Here is a 23,262-nt window from a genome sequence, read left to right as displayed (position 1 = left end):
ATTTCTTAGGGTTTTGAAGAATTTAAGTATTTTGCTAAACAAATTTGTCCAAGAGAGTCTTCTTCATTAATGAAATATACAAAAAATTTGAAAGCCCTTTCTGTATTATCTGAAAAACAAAAGCATAAAATAATGTATATTGAATTTTTCTGTTAAAAGAATATTTAAATTCCTTCACATGGGGGCAGCTAGGTGGCATAGTGGATCAAGCACCAGCCCTGGAGTCAGGAGTATCTGAATTCGAATCTGGCCTCTGACACTTAATAATTACCTAGCTGTGTGGCCTTGGGCAAGCCACTTAACCCCATTGCCTTGCTAAAACCTAAAAACAAACAAATTCCTTCACAGAAATATCCTAATATGTATCTTTTCTAATCATAAAATTTCACAATGAAATTTTTTAGCAATCTAAGAAACCCATCCTATACATGTCTACTTCCATGAAAGTTAACAGGTTTATTCACAAAGTATTGCCAACTCAGCTCCGATCAGCATGCCAATGAATACATAATATATAATAATAAAAGAGAATTTGCATTCTCCTTATATGATATGCATTTTCTTAATGTATTTCATAATATATATTTTCATAACAGATATTCATTGATATGCATTAATATCATTTATAATACAAGAATACCTTATCTGAAAAACATGCTGGAAGGCATTTGCTTATTGTGTCCCATGATAAGACTCTAACTATATTTAGTTATTGCACCACTTAGTTTAAGAAAAATAATACACACACTAATATATGTTTGTTTTTATGTGTCTGTACATGGGATTTTTATTAGCATTTACATTCCATTTATTAATTTAAATTCACATAATTTTTCACTTGTCCAAATTCAGTGTAAATATTTTTAATGAGCTTTTATGTATATTTACTTTTCCTAAACTTGGCCATCTGATTCAGTTCCTTAGTAGCAAGTATGTTCATAATATCTACTTTCAAGGTTTATTTCAATACAAAATGATCACTCCTCTTGAGACCCACTCTACCATGACTGGTGCCTTTACTAGTCACACTGAGATTTCTCTCATCTCGTCAAATTTCCATTTTTGGAACTCAGACCAGAAAAAGTTAAGTGACTTGTGCAAACCTTAAATGGAAGGGTCAGGATTAGTCCCCTAGCCATCTAATTACAAATGAAATGTTTCAATTGTCTGGGACTGGAAAATGTCTTATACTGACCCTTTATTGACTCTTCCAGAGAAATTGATTCCAGGTATTATTTTAAAGCTTTTTAAAAGTGTGTGTGTTGGGAGACTGATAAGAGAGCTTTCTCTTTAAGATTTTTATTTATTTTGAGTTTTAAAATTTTCTTCCTCAATCTTCCTCCCTCCCCACACAGAAGGCAATCTCTTAGCCTTTACATTGTTTCCATGTTATACATTGATCTAAGTTGAATGTGATGAAAGAAATCATATACTTAAGGAAGATGAATAAAGTATAAGGGATAGCAGAATGACATAATAAGATAACAGTTTATTTTTTCTAATTTAAAGGTAATAGGTCTTTGTTCAAACTCCACAATTCTTTCTCTGGATGGAGATGGTATTCTCCACTGCAGATACCCTAAAATTATCCCTAATTGTTACACTGATGGAAGTATCAAATCCATCAAGGTTAGTCTTCACCCCCATGTTGCTGTTAGGGTGTAAAGTGTTCTTTCTGGTTCTGCTCATCTCACTCAGATCAGTTCATGTAAATCCTTCCAGGTTTCCCTAAATTCCTATCCCTCCTAGTTTCTAATAGAACAATAGTGTACCAACTATGAATATTTTTGTACAAGTGATGTTTTTGCCTTTTTTTTTTCATTACCTCTTCAGGGTATAGACCCAGTAGTGTTATTGCTGGATCAAAGGGTATGCACATTTTTGTTGCTCTTTAAGTGTAATTCCAAATTGATCTCCAGAAATACTGAATGAGTTCACAGCTCCACCAACAATGTATTAGTGTCCCAGATTTCCCACATCCCTTCCAACATTGATCATTGTCCTTTCTGGTCATAATGTCCAGCCCAAGAGGTATGAGGTGGTACCTCATAGATGCTTTAATTTGTATTTCTTTAATAAAGTAGTGATTTAGAGTATTTTTCATGACTATGGATTGCTTTGATTTCCTCATCTGTAAATTGCCTTTGAATATCCTTTGACCATTTGTCAATTGGGGGATGCCTTGCTTTTTTTGAAAATTTGACTCAGTTCTCTGTATATTTTAGTAATGAGTCCTCTGTCAGAAATACTGGTGTAAAAATTGTTTCCCAATTTACTACATTTCTTTTGATCTTGTTTACAGTGGTTTTATCTTTGCAAAAGCTTTTTAATTTAATGTAATCAAAATTATCTACTTTGTTTTTTAATGATGTTCTCCATCTCTTCCTTGGTCATAAACTTCTTACCTTTCCATAGATCTGACAGGTAAACTCCTCTTTGATCTTCAAGTTTGCTTATAATATTGTTTTTTTTTATGTCTAAACCCTGTATCCATTTTGATCATATCTTAATATATGGTGTGAGGTGTTGCTCTAATCCAAGTTTCTTCTATGCTAACTTCCAATTTTCTCAAGAGTTGTCATTGAAGAAAGAGTTTTTATGCCAATAGCTGGACTCTTTGGGTTTATCAAACAGGAAATTACTATAATCATTTCCTGCTATTGTACATAATCCATTCCACTGATCCACCACTCTATTTCTTAGCTAATACCAGACAATTTTGATTACTGATGCTTTATAATATAATTGTAAATTTTATAAGGCTAAGCCACTTTCTATTGTATTTTTTGCACTGAATCCCTGAAAATTTTTGACTTTTTATTTCTATGATTCAGTTCTGTCATCTTTGCTTCACTTCCAGAAGTCCTCTGCAGTTTGATGCTATCCATTTCCAACTTTTTTCTCAGATGGTTCTCTGCCTTATTTTCTATGTTCCAGACCACTTGGATAACCCTCTTTCTTACACATACCAAGAATCACTTCATTTCATTTGCCCCACCAGTTTAATGGCTACCTTTAACTGATGACTTCCTATTCATATTTTTAAAGTCAATTCAAATGAAACATCTTCCTTGAAATCCTTCCAAATCTACCAATCTGTTTTTCATTTCTGAAACTCACATAAATATATATATATATATATATATATATATATATAATTATGTTTATCTATATAGTCATATAGTCCCCCCCATAACACTAGAAAGTCACAAGGGAAGAGAATAGTTTAATTTTTTTTTCTCTCTTTCACAGTACACTAAGTAAAAAATATATTTTGAAATCCATTTCATTGTTTTTATTTTATCCAAATAGTAGCAAATGTTTTGCTGTTTGAAGATATTTCAATAATATTTTTTCATTTCTAAAAACTAACACATTTAAAAATATATCTGGACATAGTCAAAGTAAATCAACTAGGCAAAAAACATATTGAGATAAAGTGCACTGTACCTTGATTGACACAGATTTTTCTTTTCTCCCTGGAAATTCTTGTGACATTCTCAGTCCTCATGCTGTTAAAATCTATAAGTGAACTTCATGAGCTATTAATAAGAAGTCCTAATTCACATTTGATTAAAGGTCACAAATAACCTGAAAGAAACCCATGTGAAAAGATTTCTCAAGAATGGGGGAAAAAGAAAAAAAAAGCACAGTAGTAATATCCTTCTTTGAATTATACTAGAATCCCCCTCTCCACCACCATTTCATATGGAATTTAGCATTCCTCACATTCTTTTTAAAAATGCAACTAAATTAAAATGACAAAATATATGTAAAATGCTTTGGAATAATTAAAAATGCTAGACAAATAAAAGTTATTATTGTATAGATGATTATACACTTAAAAAAATCTTGTATACCAACAACCATTCCAACCTTCTTTAAATCAGCATTGTGTTTATATTTATACTATTTTTGTTCTTGGTAACTTAATATTTTTATTTTTTTGTGAATTAGAGTAAAATAGATGTCTATCTGATTCAATATTAAGTCAGTATATTTAAAATATGATTTCTAAACAAACATATAAAATTATAATATTCATATATAAATTACATACATACATATACAAATATACATACACACATACATACATGTGTGTAATGTTCACGTGTGTGTAATCCTGATTCAAATGCCCTCATTCTTCAGTGGATCTCATTACAAGACTTGACTCTACCGCCTCTATCCTGCTTAGGCCAAATACATAATAACTTGCTGCAACCTCATCCCACTAATATTATTCCCAGCTAGGAACTAGGGATTATCTTATTGTCACATACTGTATCCCATTGGTCCATTCAAATGTCTCAGAATTTTACTGATTGTTTGTCTACTTTTAGTAGACCTCTAAAATCAATTAAAGTGAAATTTTTCTGAAGACTGAAATTGCTACCAGTAAGCAGTCATCTGATTGCTTACAGATTCATTTCATTTTGGTTACTCACTTTTATTCATTCTTGGCATTTTTGAACAATTATTGGGATGAGAGTCTTTCTTAGTTCTCAAGGACCCCTAAGCTGAGTTCCCCCATCATTCTTATTTTTTTTTTTGTTATATTCCACTGACCAGTTTATTTTGATGTTGATGGTTTTTGTGCCTTTTTTAAAAAGTTTTTGCAAGACAATGGGGTTAAGTGGCTTGTCCAAGGCCACACAGCTAGGTAATTATTAAGTATCTGAAGCCGGATTTGAACTCAGGTACTCCTGACTCCAGAGCCGGTGTTCTATCCACTGCACCACCTAACTGCCCCTTGTCCTTTCTTCTTGAAGAAGACCATAACATCAGGGAGTTGATGCCATCACAAGCATTTGAATTGGATTTCAATGAGGCCTTGCTGTACTAAGTCACCAGACTTATTATCTCCTCTGAAACCATCTGGGTTCAGTATATGTAGAACATATGTGTTTTTGACCTGTCATTCAATTATTCAGTTAACTGTGATTTTTGCCTTCTCAGGTTAGAAATAGAATAATTTTTGTGCTAATGTAGAACTAATACCATAATAGGCATTGTAGTCTAAAGGAGAGAGAATTGTCCTTGAAATCAGGTTCAAGTCCCACTTCTACTATTTTTTGATTGAATGAAGTTGTGCAGATCACTTCATCTTAATACTCTGGGCAAAACTGTTACGATTATAAATTATAGAGAAGTTGCCAATGTATACTTGTAGAGTGAGTTTTCATTTCTCTATACTATCCAAGTATATCATACCCTTTGTCCATCCCATTTCGAATTTACCATTCATCAAAAAAGGAAAATGTTCAAGGGAAAAGTATAACAATAAAAGAAGTGGGAAAATGTTTCATTTAACAGGTTCAAATATAGGAACTATTGATCAGTAAGAGAAATTAATATAAATAAACAATAAATCATAGAATGCTTTGATATACAATTTAAAGATAATGCTAGCTTATATAATAATCATTCTTTATTGAAATTTAAAACTTATTCTTCCTACTCTTAATGAAAGGGAAAAAAAATTTGATAGCTAAACAGTACAACTGCTTTGATGCTGATTGAGAATATGAAATAAACTAGACTCTACAGCACATTATTATAGTACATCAATTTTCCTGGCAATTCTCTCTTAATTCTAAAAATGTACCAAAGCATAAAGATAAACATGCAGTTCCTTGTTGCGCTGATATATTTTCTGAATTGAAGCCTTTTTAAGAAGTCTCCATTTTATTTCCATCAACTTTATACTAGCTGTGCAATCGGTTCCCAGTTGGAGAATTAATAAATGCTTTTTTTTATCCTCTAGGCACTCAGCTTCTTATTCCTTCTTACCCTGTATTTCAGAATGTACTATATACCTTCTTCATTGTGAATGACTTTGGCAGTGACCCACAATCTAAATCTCTTTCCACCATTTGGTAGAAATGAAACTATAATTATCTAGGGGTAATTTCAAATTACTACTTCATCCCACCAGCAACTGATGAAGATTAGTGGTCTTGCCTTGCATCTGAGTAAGTCAGAAACCAAATCACAAGAAAACTCAGCAGGCAATATTTGATTTATGTGAACTAAATTGCTTTCAGTGAAACATTTTCACTTAAATAAAAAGCAGAAATTTACAAAATGGATTTTGCTAACAATTCTAGTCTCAAAGAAATCCAAATCACTCCACAAAAACATGTTAATTTCATTAGAAATAATATGAGTAAGTAGAGAAAGGACTTACAAAAAATGGAATTGATATAAAATAATTTATCTCTGAAAATAAATAAGCTTACAATTTACAAAAATAAAGTTCTTTACATCTAGTATTCCACAATGAAATATTAGAGTGCATATATGGTCTATATTTTTAGATGTTTTCTTCCTCTGTCCCAATAAAAAGAAAATGTCTTTTAGAATTAAATGATTATTTTTTGCATAGTATATTTTGATTCCCTCAATACCCATCTAGAAATAATTGGTTATTATATGAATTATAATAAAACTGACTAGTAGAGAAGCAAAAATAGGGTCAAAGTGATTACAGATAATGAATTAATAATGGACCAGGAAATGAGCAGCCAAAACAATGGTTTTATTGTAAAACACATTGCTGTAGTAACATTATATCATCTATTTCAGTGAGTCTTAAACTTTATGTATTATCATGGTGTCCTATGCCATTGAAATCTACAAATTCCTTCTCTATATAATGTTTGTAAATGTATAAAATAAATTTAGTACATGCATGCATATGAACATATGAACACATGGATGTTGGTATACACACAATCTCCATACACACACATATGCTAGCTAATTCAGGAAAAACCCCACCATTTTATAGCATTAAGTAGCCATGAATAGTACATTAATTTTGGTTATTTAATTAAATCATAAGAAATAAATGATGTTCATATATGTTATGGCACATACACATATGCTCATATATTTAACTCTAAGTAAACAATGTTTTTTATTTTCTACTCTAAAGGGAGTCTGAGTTTCATACTGTACTCCTCACAAGAAAACTTTTAATGTTGCATTAGAAAAAATTGATAAGAAAATAGTATATTTATGAAGAACATATATATATGCTCATATTTATTTGTGGACTGAAAGTCCAGTCTCTGAGTTAAAATCCTCACAATTTTTTAAGATTTCATTTTCTTTTATGTGGTATTCATTCATTCATTTATTTTTTTATTCATTCATTCATTCATTTATTTATGTATTTATTTTGTTTTTGCAAGGAAATGAGGCTAAGTGACTTGCCCAAGGTCATATAGCTAGGTAATTAGAAAGTGTCTGAGGCCACATTTGAACTCTTTACTCTAGGGCCTGTGCTCTATCCAGTGTGCCACCTAGCTGTCCCTATCTATTTGATTTTAAACAAATCACTTTTATCTCTCAGATCATAAGATTTGTTATCTATTAAATGGGAATAATAATATTGATACTATTGTAATGTAGGACTGCTGTGAGAATCTTAGGATATGCTCATTAAATTGTTTTATCATCATGAAACACTATCTGAAGGGCAAACTATCAATACTTTTGAAAGGATAAAATGAATTCATTGTTAATTTCTCACCATAGATTTTGAAAAGTACAAGAATTATTCCTATTTTAAGCATAGCAAAAATTAAACTCTGTACAGTTAAGTGACTTGCATTGTCTCAGAAGTAGGTAGTAAGCATTTTGATAATACCTGAACACTCTTCTTGAATCCAGTTCCAGCAACTGAGATAAGTCAAAGAATGAATAATTACATGCAAAGAATAAAAAGTACAGCCAATTAAAAAGCATGATTTTGATCAAAAAATTAATTTCTACAAGAAAGAAAAATTAAAATAAAATATAAGATTAGAATTTCCAGAGTTAGAACTATGCCAGAAATTAATTAACAAGCAGAAATTTTAGTTTCATAAGGCAGTTCATTACTTATTTGAATGAAGTATGTAGAGTACAAAAGTACATTAATTTTATTTTTCCTAAATATCCTAGTGACATTTAAGAAATGTTTGCTGATCACCTATTTAAATCATAAAAAATTAGAATTTTTTAGAAATCAAAATTCAAAAATTTAGAATACCTTAGTGGTAATGGACTATAAGCCACAACCAAAAGAAGTCCCCACCAGACATACAAGTAGTCATTACTCTTTTTGTATGGAGAGTTAAGGATTCACTAACTCCTGGAAACTGGACAGGACTTCAGATACCTTTTAGTTTAGGCTAAATACTATTTGCTCAACTTATCTCCATTTTGGGAAATCAAAAGGTTCATTCTGTACCTTTTGAGGTCTAAGTCATATTTTGTAATCATAAAATTTCTGATCTGGTTGATCTACTCTACCTGCCTCTGACCTTCCCAACTTATTTTACAATATATATATATATATATATATATATATTTTAAACAAATGAGATCCCAAACTGTACATGTTCATTTCCTAATCTAAGTTCCATTGCATCAACCTTCAAGGAAACATATATCACTTGATCATTATGCACCTTTTATCCTCAGATAGAAAGGACAAGATGATAAACTCAAAATATGACTGCCAATTAGTGTGGTTTAAGTAGAAGGTTATTTCCATGGTTATCATCTATTTCTGTGGGTTTCTTAGAATCCTCTTTAATGAAACTCTAATATACTGCTGAACACACAAGACTTGCTGATTCAGTGATAATTTTTTTTTTTCATTTTTAACTCAAATTCAAATAAATATCAAACGATTTCCCACTACTTGGAGTAATCCTGACAAGATGTCCTTTCTTCAGTTCCCAACTCATATTTAAATTACAGACTCTGAGAATATTGCCAGGAACACATACATCTTTTCTAAGACCCTGGCAAAGGTGTGCCTGGGAAATTCCTGAAAAGGGGGAAGTCAAGTACAGATATACAAGCCAAATACTGTATTGATATAGTTCTATAAATAAGGACTCAAGTTGTTAATGGGGTTGGGCAGAGAAAATAAGAAACATTGGGTTATGAAAAGTCTCTAAGTTTGGATCTGTTTTGAAACTCTGGTGGGTGGGTGGAGAGAAGAGGACCAGAAATGAATTTTCCCAATCTCACAGATGAACATGACAAGAAAATATACTAATTAAAGTAGCATTTTTAAGGCAGTATTAAACATTTCAAAGAAAATTTGAATGACTGTTTGTTTTCTCACCCTCCATCCCAAAACCTCTGCCTGCCAAATCCAAAGTGGTTGAAGGAAGGAAATTTCTTTTCATTTTATTTCCCTTCCTCCCCCCCCCCCCCAGAGAGAGAGAGAGAGAGAGAGAGAGAGAGAGAGAGAGAGAGAGAGAGAGAGAGAGACTTTGAAATCACAGTGTTATGCCCTTTGGCAAAAAATTGAAGGCAGAAATAATTGCAAACTCTGGGCTTACATGTCTATTCTGATGTGTTGTTGAAAGGAATCATTCTCCAACATAGCCATCAAGTATTCTAATGCACAAAGAATTCATTTCTCCAAATTATCATTTCCACTGTCCATAGTTCTTAATTTCCCTGAAATAAATTTACATTTTCCCTTTTTGAATTGACTAGCACTCTTATAGAATAGGGTTTAATGAAGAGAAATATTCCAAAAATTCTTTTATTTCTGACTTGACCAACAGGTCCACTAATTCTGGCAAAGCCCAGAACTTTCTCCATGAATTATACACTCAGTCTTAAACCACATAAATATGTAAGTATTCAATTACTGACATTATTACAGGAGTTCTTATCCATTTCCAGATTCATAATTTGTGGTTTCCAATATTCCTTGTGTGCTTTGCCAACCTACAATCTAAATCCCAGAAATTATTTTTTTTAAAAGAAAAGCAGTATGAAAAAAATCACTGCTCTTGAAATCAAAAGACCTAGTTTGGAATACTTTTTCTCCCAGTTAGCTTTTCTTTGATCTTTGGAAATTCACTTAACATTTCACTGTTTCTTACCCTGAAATATATGAAATAACTAATTAACAGAGTTGTGATAAGACTAAAATGAGATGATATATGTGAAATCTTTGTCAACTATCAATCTCAGTCAATTGTAAAGTAAAAACTTTTCTTTAATTTGTTGATTTCTGACCTTCATAATTGAAGAAGGCCATGACATCAATGAATGATGACAGGACATGTACAACTGCAAGCTCTACCACATTAAGCTTTGTCAGTAGGTGCATCTAGTGTTTCCAGATAAATCTTTATCAGTAGATACATTTAATGTATGCAACTATAGTACCATACATATCAGTCAATATATCATCAATATGGTAAAAAATTGACTTATGTCTAAGAAGTTGGAGAGAAGACAAGCACTATGTTAAGTGTTTCTGGTACCCCTCAAAAATAACATGAAAGAAACCTCTTAACAGAAATTTGATCTACAAAACCCAGAAAGAGAAGCTAGGAGAAGAACACCCACCAATATGGTCTGTCTCAGGGGACTGTGAACTGGGAGCAGAGACCAGAGGGCCAGCATAGGTATAGCAGCTGGGAGAAGCCAGAGGACCAGCCTCAGCAGCAGATGCTTTGGTGAAAGGCAGGTCTGAGAACCAAATTTAGCTGCAGAAACTATGGACAGGGGGAGAGAAGTGAAGAGTGGATGAGTTCCAGCATAGAATGTTTCACAGCATGCCCACATAATGACCAGCTGGACAAGGGACCTGGCCTCCATATTTTCAGCTGAACCTTCTTCCCAGAATGAATGGTAAACACCCCCCATCCCACAGGTTCAGGTGTGGGCAACAGAGTTCAGTCAGCTGAAAGGGAGATTAACTCCTCCCCTAGGGCCCAGGCCATTGTTCAAGGCCAACTAGGACCCTGTTGCTGAGACCCCAAAACACTCCAGAGAAAGCAACCAACACCCTCTATTGGCTAGACCTTAGAATTACTAAGCCAAGTGAACAAAGCATTTAGGGATTTCAAAAGCAAACCCCTGAGAACCAGTCCCCCCTCCCCTCCCCGACCCCACGACAAGATTCTAGGAAGATGAAGAAAGGTCAGCAATAAGTGGGACCCATGGAGAAATACTTAGAAGAAATAGATTCAAACGCAGAGAGATCTAGCACTTCCAAGGAGAAGATGAATTGGCCTCCAGCCAAGAAAGACTTCCTTGAAGAAATCAGGAAGGAGTTCAAAAACCAATGGGGAAAATTGGCAAACAGAAACTCAAGAGAAAATTAACACATTGCAAGAGAAAATTAACATCTTCAACAAGAAAAAAACATTCTTGGAAAATACAATTGGACAAATAAAAAATGAGAATAATTCTCTCAGATCCTCAATTGGGCAAATGCAAAAAGAAAATAATTCTCTCAAAACTACACTGGGGCAAATGGAAAATTCCTTCTAAAATAGAATTGACAAACTGGAAAATGAGTTGCAAAAGCTAAAATAACAATAGAATCAATGGAAACTTAATGACTTCATGAGACAACAAGATTCCGTTGAACAAAACCAAAAGATAAAAAAATAGAACAAAATGTAAAATACCTCATCTGCAAAACCAAAGACCTCAAGAATAGTTCAAGAAGGTACAACCTGAGAATTATACACCTTGCTGAAAACGTTGGAGAGGAAAAAAGAGAAAAATATTGAAATATTACAGGATTTAGTGATGGAAAATTACCCTGATATCATGGAAATCCGGAGGGGAAAATCGCTATTAAAAGAATACATCGATCCCTTCATGAAAGTCATCCTAAAATGAAAACACCAAGGAATGTTGTGGCCAAATTCCAGAACTATCAGATAAAAGAGAAAATCCTGCAAGCAGCCAGAAAGAAACAAAATAGATACAAAGGAGTTACGGTAAGGATTACACAAGACCTGGCTGCATGAACATTAAAGGACCAAAGGGCCTGGAATGAGATATTCTGAAGAGCAAGGGAGCTTGGAATTCATCTAAGAATCCACTATCCTGCAAAGCTAAACATTCTCTTCCAGGGGAAATGATGTATATTCAATGAAATGGAAGTATTCCAACATTTCCTGGTGAAAAGACTAGAGCTAAATAGAAAATTTGGGTATCAAATAGGAGGCTCAAGAGTCAAATGAAAAGGTTTAAAAAAAGGTAAAGGAAAAAAAAAACACTATCCAATAAGATGAAACTGTCTATATCCCCACCTAGGAGAAAGATTCTCATAACCCTTGAGAATTGTAAACCTATTAGAGAGAATATGCTAAGCCAGAAGTGATGGTCACGCATGACTTATCCATGAGACTGTTATCCAGTAAGATGTAACTGGCTATATCCCTACCTAGGAGAAAGACTAATAACAATTGAGAATTGCAACTCTATTAAGAGAGAATATATTTAGCCTGAAGTGATGAACACTCAAGATTTTTCTGTGACTCAGATAGAATGGTTTAAAAGAAATACCTCCTTAAAAAGGGTGACAGTACAGAGACAGGAGGATGAAGGAGAGTGAATAGGGTAAAGTTCATTAAATTAAGAAGTATAAAAGACCTATTGCAATAGAGGGAGAAGAAAGGAGGAGGTGAGAACCACCTGAACCTTCATCTTATCAGACATGGCTTAAACTTAATTTATATTCAGTTAAGTTAAGAAACTTATCTTACCTTTCAAGTATTAAAAGGGGAAAAGGGGAGAAGGGGCTGGGGGGAGAAAAAAGGGGAACCAATAGAAGGAAGGGAAGGAATAAGGGTTAAAGACAAAGGGGAGAGGGGCTGTTATAGGAGGGAAAACACAGAAACAAAATAATGAACAACATAGATAAAGGGGAAAAGGGGAAAATACAAATAGAGGGAATACAGCATGGAGGGCAATAAAGAGTTAGTAATTATTATTTTGAATATGACTGGGATGAACTCTCCCTTAAAATGTAAACAAATAGAAGAGTGGACTAAAAAGCAGAATCCTAAAATGTGCTGTTTACAAGAAACTAATTTGAAGCAGAGATACATATAGAGTAAAAGTAAAAATGTTAGAGCAAAATATATTTTGCTTCAGCTGAAGTGGAAAAAAGCAGGAGTATCAATCCTTATCTCAAACAAGCAGCTGCAAAAATAGATAGCATTAAAAGAGATAAGGAAGCAAACTATAACTTCCTAAAAGGTACCATAGACAATAAAGTAATTTCAATAATAAATATGTATGTACCCAATGGTATAGCATCCAAATTCTTAGAAGAGAAGTTGAAAGAGCTACAGGAAGGCATAGACAGCAAAACTCTACTAGTGGGAGACCTCAACCTCCAAATCTCAGATTTAGATAAATCTAACCATTAAATATTGAAGAAGGAAGTTAGGAGGTAAATAGATTGTGAGAAAACCTCACTGTGATAGATTTATGGAGGAAATTGAATGAGGATAGAAAGGATTATACTATTATTTTCTGCAGTACATGGAGCTTACACAAAAATTGACCATGTCCTAGGGCATAAAATCCTAATGATTAATTGTCGAAAGACAGAAATGGTGAATACATCTTTCTTTTTCTCTTCAATGACTCTTCAAGTCCTATAATTTTCAGCTTGCCCCTCCTTGATCTATGCTCAAGGTCAGTGGTTTTGTTGATGAGGTATTTTACATTTTCTTCTATTTTTTTTCTATTTATTGATTTTGTTTAACTAACTTTTGCTGTCTCGTGGGAGTCATTAGTTTCTGTAGACTCCATTCTTTTTTGTGGGGAGAAGTTTCTTCATTAACCTTTTGCAACTCCTTTTCCAATTGGTCAATTCTACTTTTGAAAGAGCTTTCCATTTGATCAATTGAAGTTTCAAGAGAATTATTTTCTTTTTTGCATTTACCCAATTGAGGATCTGAGAGAATTATTCTCATTTTGTAATTGTCCCATTGATGATCTGAGAGATTTATTCTCCTTTTGTATTTGTCCAATTGTACTTTCTAAGGTTCTGTTTTCTTGTTGCAAGGTATAAATTGTCTCTCCCAAATTTTCCAGTTGATTTTTAAGCTCCTTTCTTATTTCTTCAAGGAAGTCTTTCTGTGCTGAAGACCAGATCGTATTCTCCTCAGAGGTTTCAGATCTTTCTGAGTTAGAGTCTTTCCCTTCCAAGAATTTTTCTATGGATCCACCTTCCACTGACCCTTCTTCATTTTGCTAAGAACTTGAGTTGGGGAGGGGCTGGTTCACAGGGACTTGGGATAGCTAAAGGCTTTACTCACTGAGTGCAATTTCTCTGGCTGGCCAATAGGAAGTGTTGGTTGCTTTCTCTGGAGTATCTGTGACCTTGATTGAGGCCTTCTCTCTTTGCTTGAAGGGAGGAGTTGGAGCTATTGAAATCTTTTGCCTTCAATCAATGGTGCTCTTTACCCTGACCTGAGGTCATTCTTCAGCTGGGCTGGTTCTTCTGCTCACACACCTGGGCCTGTGGCAGAAGTAGTTTGCATTTGTTTGCTTTGGGAAGAGGTCTGAGCTGTAATGGGACTCTGCAGTTTCTCAGACTAGAGGAGCCCAGGGATGGTGTCCCCAGCTCTCCTTCACCAGAACTCCCCCCACCAAGTCCTATGCACAAGCTCCCGGGGGACATCCCCAACACCAGTGCCTCTGCTCCCTAGTTGACTCAAGCCCCTGCCATCCAGCATCACTGCAGGTCCGGCTCTTGGGCCTTCAGACTCCTAGCTCCAATTCTGCTGTTAACCTGGTTGATTCGAGGCTGATCCTCCCTCTGAACCCAGACTCACCCGCCTGAATTCGGCCAATGCTGTTGCCGGAGACAAATCCTGAGGTAGATGTTCTTTCTCCTGGTTTTTCTTTCTGGGTTTTGTGGGTTGGATTTTTAAAAGGTTTGTTTCATGTGATAGATGGGAAAAAATCAGGAGACTTTAGAACTGTGCCTGTCTTCTCTCTGCCATCTTTACCGGAAGTCGAATACATCTTTCTCAGATCATAATGCAATAAAAATCAGTATTGGGCCAAGGAGAAATAGACCCAGAAGTAATTGGAAACTACATAACTTCATTTTAAATAATGAGTGGATCAAGCAAAAAATTATAGAAAGAATTAATTGTTTAATCCTAGATAATGACAATCCTAGATAATGACAATTAAACAAAATAGCAAAACCTAGGGATAAAGTAAAGGCAGATGTCAAGGGATATATTATATCTTTACATGCATATAGGAATAAATTAGAGAAAGAAAAAATCAATGAACCAAATATGCAACAAGAAAATTAGAGAAAGAACAAATTATGTATCAAATTAAAGATTCTAAAAATTAAGGGAGAAATTTAAAAAATTGAAAGCAAGAAAAACTATTGAACTAATAAATAGAACCAAGATTTGCTTTTATGAAAAAACCAATAAAATTGATAAACAAATGGTCAATTTGACTAAAAAAAAGAATGAAGAAAACGAAATTGCTAGTATCATGAATGCAAAAAGCACCACCAAGGAAAAAATTAAAATAATTTAAAATTAATTTGCCCAACTCTATGCCAATAAATTTGACAATCTAAGTGAAATGGATGCAAATTTACAAAAATATGTTGCCCAGATTAAATGAATAGGAAATTGAAAACCTAAATGACCCTTTCTCAGAAGAAGTAGTTCCATAAACCCTTATTGAACTCCCTAAGAAAAAATTTCCATGTCCATATGAATTCACAATTGAATTCTATCAAACATTTAAGGAAGAGTTGGTTCCAATTCTATATAAACTCTTTGGGAAAATAAGTGAAGATGGAACTCTGACTAACTCTTTCTATGACATCAATGTGGTGCTGATACCTAAATCAGGAAGAGTTAAAACAGAGAAAGAAAATTGTAGACCTATCTCCCTGGTGAATATAGATTCAAAAATATTAAATAAAATCTTAGCAAAACAATTACAAGAAGGTATCACCAGGATAATACGTTATGATTAAGTAGGATTTATCCTAGGAAAACTGTTAGTAGAAATTAATTATATCAATAACAAACCTATCAGAAATCATATAATTATATCAATAGATGATGAAAATGTTTTTGACAAAATACAGCACCCATTCCTACTAAAAACTCTAGAAACTGTAGGAATAAATGGGTTGTTCTTTAGAATAATAAGCAGTATCTATCTGAAACCATCAACAAGAATTATATGCAACAGGGCTAGGCTAGAGCCATTCCCAATAAGATCAGGGGTAAAACAAGGATGCCCGTTATCACCACTATTATTCAATATTGTAGTAAAAATGTTAGCTTCAGCAATAAGACAAGAACCCAAATTGAAGGAATTAGAATTAGGAAGGAAGAGACAAAACTCTCACTCTTTTCAGATGACATGATGGTATGCCTAGAGAAGCCCAAAAAAATCATCAAAAAACTACTAGAAACAATTTACAACCTTAGCAAAGTTGCATGATATAAAATAAACCCTCATTAATTCTCAACATTTACATATATATATATATATATATATATATATATATATATATATATGACTAGCAAGTTACAGCAGAAGGAGTTAGCAAAGGAAATCCCATTCAAAGTAACCTCAGACAATATAAAAGACCTGGGGGTCTACTTGCCAAGGCAGACTCAAAAACTTTTCCAATCAATTACAAAACACTTCTCACACAAATGATATGAGATTTAAATAACTGGGTAAACATGAATTGCTCATGGATAGGTTTAGCTAATATTATAAAAATGGCAATTCTATCAAAATTAAACTACTTGTTTAGTGCCCTACCAATCAAAATTCCAAAAAATTCCTTTAATGAATTAGAAAAAATGTAAGTAAATAATTATGGAGAAATAAAAAGTCAAGAATTTCCTAGTATTCAATGAAAAAAGTGCAAATGAAGGAGGTTTAGCCTTACTAGATCTAAAATTGTATTATAAAGCATCAGTCATCAAAACTGTTTAGTAATGACTAAGAAACAGAATGATGGACCATTGAATAGACTAGGTGCAATAGCAGGAAATTCTGTTTTATAAACCTAAAGAGTCCAGCTATTGGGATAAAAATCTCTCTCTTCCATAAAAACTGTTGGGAGAATTGTAAGTTAGTAGGGAAGAAACTTGGATTAGATCAACAACTAACACACTTTGCCAAGATAAGATCAAACTGGATACAAGATTTAGACATAAAAAATCATTAGTATAAACATACTAGAATATCAAGGAGCAGTATTCCTGTAAGATCTGTGGAAAGGGAATCAGTTTATGACCAAGGAAGAGATGGAGAACATCATTAAAAAGAAACTAGATAATTTTGATTGCATTGAATTAAAAAGCTTTTACTCAGACAAAACCATGGTAACCAAGATCAAAAGAAATGTAGTAAATTGAGAAAAAATTTTTTACAACTAATATTTCTGCCAAAGGACTCACTTATAAAATATACAGAGAACTAAGTCAAATTTTCAAAAAAGCAAGCCATTTCCCAATTGACAAATGGTCAAAGGATATGCAAAGATAATTTACATATGAGAAATCAAAATGATCCATAGTCATAGAATTGCTTTTCTCAGTCTTCTATCTGTCAACCTCAGTACCAAGATGTGACTCTGCTGGGTGAGCTCCTGGCTATGTTTGAGAATTTCCACCCCCACAGGTGGTTTTTCTCCCCTATTGTAACTTCATGGTCTTATGCCCTTCCTTTCTAAGATTTTGGAACTTTAGGAGTAGGTCCTGCTCACTAAGGGGAGGAGGGTAGTGATTGTTGTTGTACTTTCTCTGAGGTGGGTCTCTCTGCTTCTCCCTTCCCACTTGTTTTCTACTTTCTTCTGACTATCTCCTTTCTACATGGCTGAACCTTTCAATAACATATGCTTGATAAAAGATTAAGCCTTGCATGTCTAGCCTTGCATGGCTGCCACAAGAAAACTAGGAAATACTCATTAAATCATTGAAGTTGGATTGGAAGCATGGAGAATATAAAGGATTCTGAATGATGAACAGATGCTATTTATATTCATTTATATCCTGGTAGAATTCTTTGCCCAATGACTCAACATCATATATATGTTTTAAAGGTCCAAAATCCATATGCACGGGAAATTTCATGATCTTAGCTGACCAGAAAACAATTTCAATCTAATCAGTAGTCAGTAGAAAGTTACCTTAAAGGAGGCACAGCCATGAACATTAACTCCACTGGTCAATCAAACCCTTTTTTTCCCTTTTTTTAAAATTTATTTTTGGCAATGGGGTTAAAATGACTTGCGCAAGGTCACACATCTAGCCAATTATTAAGTATCTGAGGCTGGATTTGAACTCAGGTCTGCCGACTCCAGGGCTAGTGCTCTATCCACTGTGCAACCCAGCTATCCCTGCTTTTTTTCCCTTAATGTAAAAAGAGGGAGCCTAATAATTAAATTAGGGGATAGAGTGTGGAGAGAAAAGGAAAAACTTGATAGATAATACCATCAAAATGATATAGGGTTTTTAGGCCTTTTACTTCATGATCTCATTTGAGTGTTATGGCATCTCTAAGAAATAGGTGTCCAAGGATATTATTATTTCATTTTTTCAAATTCCTTATCCTCATATATGTTAAATGGCAGAGAAGTAATGTGCTGCAGGGGAAAAAATTTTGTATATGAACTCATTTACAACTTGGTTCAAACCTCAGTTATGCTATTTTCTAGCAGTTTTCCAAATAAACCGATTTGTGCCAAAGTAGCTTGATATTTAACTCTAAATATTTGATCAGGTTATTCCTTTTAATGGGAAGGAAATTGCAACTTTTAAAGGTTAGGTGGCTAGCCTACAGTTTTACAGTACCTGAATTATAAAGTTCTTGACTAAAGTCAGCACTCTTTCTAATATTCCCAAGTGCCTCAAAATATGATTGATTTACATGGTTACAAGTAAAGAGCAAATATTTTAATTAGAGGGTTGAATCTATGTCTACCTAGAATTTTCAGTGAAAGTGATGTTTTTTTATATTGTAAGCTTTCACACTGGAATAAAGTTTCTTAAAAATGTTTGTGTGTCTGTGTGTGTGTATGTGTGTGCTCACCTATCCTGGAACTCTGACAATCTGCAAAGCATATGGACAGCTTCTCAGAATAATGTTTTTAAGTGTTCAAAACAATATACAAAGGGTTACAAGGAAATAAATTATTTTAGAATAGTATAATCAAAATATTAAAAATGTTCAAGGATCTAATATAAAGTACAACTTTCCTAGAATATAAGCTCTTTAAGGGTAGGAACCACATATCTTGTATGTCTTTGTATCTCCCATAGCACTTTGTATGTCTTTGTATCTCCCATAGCACTAACAAAGCATATAATAGATGCTTCATAAATGCTTTGTGTGAATGGATAACTGAATGAATATATGTAGTAGGGATAAGAAGTAATTTTAGTGTATAGGGACCTTACTAAAAGATAGTCAAGTTGAAATGAATGAAACAAATTTAAACATTAGAAGATTTAAGACAAATAGAAAGATGAAAAAGTGCCAGAGAGAAAGAAGATGAACCTTGAAAGTTTCAGTCAAAAATACTGACTACCTGGAAAGTTTTTGACAGCAGTTGTCATAATGCGTAGTAGTTCAGAGAAGGGGACTTCAATATAGGATCTACTCTGACCTCTTGATTTTAAGTTAAAGAATCTGAGGGCCATTAAGTTTGATTGATGCTCTCATTGTTAGCAGATAAATCTTCCAGGGTACATGCAGTATTGCCATTGCTTGAACCAAATTAACAACAACTGATATTCTTACAATACACTGAAGTTTGTGAAGTGTTTTAAATCCAATTTCCCTTCTGAGTCTCATGACAAATCTGTGATAGTACATTTCTTAATAGTTACATTTTACATATTAGAAAACTGTAAAACAAAGTTGTTAAACAACTTGTCTGTTAGGTAGTCAAGAGTCATAGGTTATACTTAAACCTCTAGGTTAAGCTTTCTTGGCCCTATACCATACTGTCTAATGCCACAGTTGGCTTACAAGGCTATCTACATAAACAGTTTTTACAGGTCATTCTTTACAATTTATCACCCCCTTTTCTGGGAGCAGGAAATGAAGTAAAAAAGAAAATACAAGGAAGAAAAGGAGGTATATTGTTAAAAATCTGTCACTAAACAAAAATGTATTATTATTATTATTATTATTATTATTGTTATTATTATTATTATTATTATTATTATTATTACCCTTTGTATTGCCCAACATTTCTCTCAATATGTATCATAGGCACTTAAAGATTTTCTACCTAGAATAAATATTTCAAGGAAAAAAGTGGATTCTTTTTCCCACTTTCAATGAAGTTAGAAGGATAGTTGCTGATATCCTTAGATCACTATCTAAACTTCCATGGTAACATGGAAGTCATGTTACTTAAAAAAAAAGTTATCAAGAGAAAAATACCTTAAAAATGAAATTGACTGAATTTGAAGGGTTTGAGAAAATGAGATCTGAAAAAAATGGTTTTACAGCTTTTGGTAGGCTCATATTTGATACAGTTACAATTATTGTCTCTCACAAAGAAGACACTCCCAGAAAAATATGCCACTTTTAGCATAAAAAAGTACCTACACATACAACAAATTTAGTAACTTCTTTTAAGCTCTATCAGAGGCAAAACTTTATCTATACCTTTGACAAATTTAACCTAACAGCATTTCAATAAATTACACATTCAATTCATAAAAAACCATATATATGTATATTTATATATAGAGATATAGATACATATATATAACCATCATGCTAATGGCATGGAAATGCAGTTCTACATCATTGGTAACTAAGATGGGAAAAGAGTGTTCTACTAAGAAAGGAAATTCTAGTATTTTTTTTCACTTCGGCACAGAAATAATTAAGGGTAACCACTGTGATTTATGGTTTCATTCAATAATTGGATTTTCCTGAGAAAATAATCTATAAAGATTCATTTTTATTTTTTACAAACAAGTTAGTCACACTTAGGAAAGAAATAAGGCATGATCTGAAATAATATACACTTAGAAAATTCAAGGAATGAGGAGGAGTTTGCCTTCTTCCCCTTAAGCCAAATATACACATACATATACAAAGATAAAATTCATTTTTTTGTTTACATACTAATCATGATAAGGAATAATTAGATCAGAGAATCATACCACCTATGAATAGGAGGGTAAACCATATCATCTAATACAGAGGTTCTTAACCTTTGATATCATGGCCCCTTTGCACAGTATATGAACCTATTCTCAGATAAATGTTGGATCTTTTTAAAAATAATAATTGATAGAAAGGTCATATATCAATTAAAGATAAGTAAAAATAAAAATTTTACATTTTCTCATATAACTTAATAGAACTCTTGAAATCTTTCCAGGAGTATAAAATCTGTACATGGACATCAGAACTTTCGATTAAAAGTATGTTCTAAATATTTTCTTATGCTCTAAGTAGGAATCCCCTCCATATCAATTTCTGGGAAATGGCCATCAAAAATGTTTATGAAATTTTGTGGTAAAGAAAAACATTACTACCATCTGAGAAAGTCCATTTCAATTTATTGCATCTCTAATTTTTCTAATGTCTACAAAAAGAAAAAATCTTTTAAAAGATAACCCTTCAATGACAGTTCTTCTATTATTCAATTAAAATTTTTAAGGTATCATTTTGAGCTTCCTCACTATCCTCCTCTGGATGCACAAAGGCCTTCCAAGATTGTTACTAAGAAATGAGCAAAATATTTCAGATGATCTAATTAAAACAGAATATTTCCTGGTTCTAATATTCAGTACCTGTTAAAGTTGCCTGAAAATAGCATTCCTTGATAAATATATTTTTGATGGTTATTTATTTTTATATTGTTTTATTTCTCATGTTATACTTTTTAATTTTAGTGAGTTTGTGGTCCAAAAGAACATACAAATTTTCATCACATAAACTGTTATCTAAGCTGATATTGTCAAAATCCAAAATAAACAGAACAGTCAAAAGCATAATAACTTAGAAAACCAAAAATTATCATTATATATGATTCTTGGCATTTTAATTGATTTTATTTACTATTCCCCAGTTACATTTTAATCTATTTTGGCCACACTTGGCCAGTAAGTTAGATAAGTGTAAGACACATTTCTCCCAACTTACATTTGTGCAGTTGATTTTTGAATCAACTCTTTTGGAAATTTTCCATATATTGCTATTTAATTTCACTTGGATAGATTTTCCCATCATTCTAGTTCATCAGAATCTATTTGGATTCTGTTTTTATTGCCCAATGTATTCATTATCCCTAACAGCTTTCTGTCATACTGAAATTTGATCAGCATGCCACTTATGCTTTCATAGAAGTCTAAGATAACATATTGAATAGAACAATGCCACATCAAGAATCTAGAAGTACAGAGCTAAAGGAATTTCTACAGGTTGACATTGATCCATTAGCAACTACTTTTGGAGACTAGTTTTTCAAACTAAATGTATCATCACACAGTCTGTGTTTTTCCATAATGTCCACAGGGATTATTTAGAGACTTTGCTAAGTAGTTTTTTTTTTGAAATCTAGGTATATTCCATATCTATAGTATTCCCCTGATTTACCAGTCTACTAACCTTGTCAAAAAAAGGAAACAAGGTCATTTTTTATTTTCCCAAAGATTTTTCTTCTCTTTGGAATAAAGAAAGTTCTATTTTACCAGAAAGTCATTAATTAATTTCCCAGTGGAGAAGAGAAACTTACTGCACTTTGGGCAAAATGAAAGTATGTTCAAATGATGAGGAAAGCATGCATGATCAAGCTTCAATTTAAAAGGAAGCATTCAAAGAAAAAAGCCCCAGCAAGTGAAAATTGCTTTGAAACGACCTTTTTTTGTCTCAGTACTATCTTTAAATAATTTTTTCCTAATAACCAGGTTAACATGTGTTTAATATTCACATATTTTTAAAAAGACATATATGTTTTTTAAAAAATATATTAAATTGTGTTCTGTTTATGTTATTTTTCACCAAGATCTCTGGATATCTTTTATTTTTTGAATAATTTAGCAACTTATCTATCTATATACTGACTCATATGTATATATACATACATATATTCATATATACAAATTCAATTCATAGTTCATACACACATATATATATATACACAAATTCAAACCATAGTTCATTCATATCTATATATATATAAACATATACATACATGCATTTACCTGTTCATGTACTATGATTTGAAATTGAAATATCCAGAAATACAGTAGAATAGAACATCAGGTAGAAAAACTAGAAGACAACAGTTATGTGAAATCCTTTGTCCCTTAACTTTTTTATTTTGAGGAAGAATTCCAACAGCATGATACATTATATTGGCACTGGTAATATGGGCATCAATTATGTATCTAAAAATATCTTTTGTAAGAGATGCAAATTCCATAAATTAGCCAA

General features: G+C 32.8%; 1 protein-coding gene across 2 annotated transcripts in view; it reads right to left on the bottom strand.

The window, feature by feature from the left end:
* Window positions 1–23,262, bottom strand: part of EPHA5 (EPH receptor A5) — a 567,705-nt gene that overhangs the window by 379,724 nt on the left and 164,719 nt on the right. The window lies entirely within an intron of this gene.

The sequence above is a fragment of the Macrotis lagotis genome, chromosome 3 (genome assembly GCF_037893015.1).
Source record: "Macrotis lagotis isolate mMagLag1 chromosome 3, bilby.v1.9.chrom.fasta, whole genome shotgun sequence".
Classification (NCBI taxonomy): domain Eukaryota; kingdom Metazoa; phylum Chordata; class Mammalia; order Peramelemorphia; family Peramelidae; genus Macrotis; species Macrotis lagotis.
This window is presented reverse-complemented; position numbering and strand designations above follow the sequence as displayed.